The sequence below is a fragment of the Panicum virgatum genome, chromosome 4K (assembly GCF_016808335.1).
Source record: "Panicum virgatum strain AP13 chromosome 4K, P.virgatum_v5, whole genome shotgun sequence".
NCBI classification, from domain to species: Eukaryota; Viridiplantae; Streptophyta; class Magnoliopsida; order Poales; family Poaceae; genus Panicum; species Panicum virgatum.
In genome coordinates, this window is record NC_053139.1 from 41,292,140 (window position 1) to 41,295,089 (window position 2,950).

Here is a 2,950-nt window from a genome sequence, read left to right on the forward strand (position 1 = left end):
CTGCACATTGCTCGTACTAAATTGGAGGCGCATGATCCATCAATCAATCCCGTCCAACCCAGCCCTGTCTCGCGCCGGATTGGCAGCCTTCGCCTCGATCCCGCGCTGCTCCATGCTCGACTCCTGCCTCGAGCGCGGGCGCGGGGGCGACGAGCTCGCGCGTGCCGGTCGGGGAGGGCGGCATCCGTGCGCGGGGGAGCAGAGCCTGTTCGTGGGCAAAGGCGCTGGAGGTGGAAGACAAATCTGACAACTGGACCCACCTGTCAGTGGGAGAAGTTGCGGAACCCAGCTGTCGGAGAGGGAGAAGAGAGAAGGAGGTGAGGGGCACTTAGGATATTTCGTGTGAGTTTGCTGATTCAACGCCACCGTGGTAGGTCATCATGATGTGTCACATCAACTAAAATAGTAAAAATATAAAAATTACAACCATAAGAGTGCTAAATATAAATACGGAGAAGCCATTTTTAAGAGCGGTAGACAAGCGAGTGTGGTTTGGTATAATAATGGTAAACGGAAGCCGCCCCAGTTCCTGACAGCCGCGCCTCCTCCTCACCCTCGCGCTGCCGGCTCTCGCTCTCGCCCACCCCCTCGCACCCGTGGATGCTAACCCCCCTCACGCCCTCCGCCTCCCAGCGCAGTTTCTCTCCCGTGCGCGTGCCGCCCCCCTGCTCCAAGGCATGGTCGAATTGGGGCTCCGAAATCCGAATCCATGCCGAGCACCGCGGCGGCGGCGGCGGCGATGCAGGGGAGCAGGAGGAGGACGGAATCAAGCGGATCGAGGCCGGCTGCGAGCAGCGCGACCTTGAAGATGCCGAGCCACGTGAGGAAGTAGTGGCGACGGCCCGGGTGGTGGGGAGGGGGAGAAAGGGCCAGGTCTCCGTTCGGCCGTCTTCTTCGACGCCCTCACGTTCGGCCGCCTTCTTCGACGCCCTCACGTTCGGCCGCCTTCTTCGACGCCCTCACGCGCTCGGCAGCCTCCATCCTCGCTGCCGTTAAGCGCTCGCCAGCGTGGCCGCCACCCACCCCGTTGCCTGGTTTAACCCAAAGGTGAGCCAAGCTCTAGCCAATTCGTCATACTTGTGTGTCGTTGCCACTGCAAATGAAATACCCTGTATCTTTTGCACCATATGTGAGGTGTATTTGGTGGGGGTGCTGGTGTTGGTGCCATATAGGCGCCAGTAGTGCTTGTGCAATGTGCTTGCTCGTCTTATCAGCAGTCTCTGCATAGACGTAGCTGTGTGCTTGCATTCACCATGGGTTTCGGCTACCAATTTCGTTCAAGTGTATGACAAAAGGTATAGTTGGGTATATACATTCAGTATTAGTTTTCTTGCTCATTCATTTCTTGTAAAGAGAAAATTGAGAGATTTTTTGCTTTGCTATTGTTATATGATGTGCTTCTCTGGATGTGCTGCAGTGGGTATACGTGGTAAAATGCTGGAGCCGTCAGCAATTGAAGTGCCAATTGCTGCCTCGGTCAGCAATGTTTTCTGATCTCGGTTTTAGGATCAATTCATCCTAGGTTTGGTTTTCAGATGTAAGTACCATGGGATCTTGGTTTTAAGATCAATGTCTTCCAATATTGCAAGGCTTGCTTTGTTCAAAGCTTGTAGCCCTGTTTTAATATTGCAAGGATTAGAATGTTGTGGCGCCAAGTTTGAGTCTGTTTACCTGATGCCAATGTTCGTGCTTACGTGATGTGTTTATCCATTTGCTATGTGATAATTAACTCCAGATCTTAGCAAAAATAGTGGAATAGACTAACCATTTTCAGTTCTATGCTAGGTCTTATGGAAGTGAAATTAATTTTCCTATACAGTTTGGAGAGGACCTAATTTGCTAGAAGGTAGCCAGTGCATGTTGATTCTATTTAAAGGGTTGTAGAGGTTAGTATTTTTTTAATGCCCTCTTCCAGTCGATGTTCTGATCAAAGAACACAGCATAATATTTGTTTAGGTTCTGAATCGTGATATTGAAGTGTTTGTTTTGGGTACAGATATTGATATCCATGCTAAGATGTCGACATTTCTGCTTCAGTTATGCAGGTGCGCTACTAAAATAATTGGTATATACACAATGATCTTTGCAGGTTTGAGAACTATTATCTGTTTGTGTCATTATCATTCCTGCTTCCCATCAGTTCTAGCATTGTGCTGCTTACCATTAGTTCTACCATTGGTATATACATGATTATGACTTATTTTCAAAACCACCAGTCTTGATGGAGTTGCTCAATAGTTTATCTGAATCTGTTGTTTGTGGCCGTAGGTTGTCACTTTCAAAGAGTTTGATGCTCTTTGATGGCAGAGGGTTTCCCATTGAAGTGAAAAGGGCTGAATAGAGTTTACCTTAATATTACTCTATGAAATGTCTGATGATTCGGTGTGATTGTCACTTGAAAGCTTGACATTGTATCTGTATGGAAATATGTTATTTATACTGTATTTTGGCACAAGTATATTTGGCTGTTTTGATTTTGGGCTACATGTGTGTCTAGTTCAGTTATGGGCTATCAAATTGGGCTGTGGTAACAATGCAAAATAAATATTGGGTTGAGAAAAATTAAATTGGGCCTACAAAATGGGTGTTGGCCCACTTTGAAAATGAGCGTTAAAATATATTTCTGTCCAAATTAAAATGAGTCTAAAATGGTTTACACATTTAAATAGGCCTCGCAATGGGGTTCGGCCCATTCTGAATTGTACAACTCGAAATATAGGCCCTGAGCTGCAGGCCTTTCTAGTTGTACAGGATCAATCAACAGTAAAAGAGAATACTCAGGCCTAATCACAAGTGCAATTACATTTGTTGCTATTAGTTGAACCACCCATTCATCATCCATTGTTCCCCTCTCAAAACAAAAATCAACTTCACACACCAAATATACATCAACCTCCACAGCTCCAGCCATCTCAGGAAATAATGCAAACATTCCGACTTCAAATCTAAC

General features: G+C 46.8%; 1 long non-coding RNA gene across 3 annotated transcripts; it reads left to right on the forward strand.

Moving 5' to 3' along the window:
* Positions 1–482: 482 nt before the first annotated feature.
* LOC120704091 lies at positions 483–2,484 on the forward strand. 3 transcript variants are annotated; one of them, XR_005687403.1, is made up of 4 exons: positions 483–1,537; positions 1,786–1,886; positions 1,997–2,045; positions 2,269–2,484. It is a non-coding gene; the product is annotated as an uncharacterized LOC120704091 (long non-coding RNA). The 3 variants fall into 3 exon arrangements; XR_005687402.1 differs by having other exon boundaries at positions 483–1,295; positions 1,418–1,886; XR_005687401.1 differs by having other exon boundaries at positions 487–1,886.
* Positions 2,485–2,950: the final 466 nt, after the last annotated feature.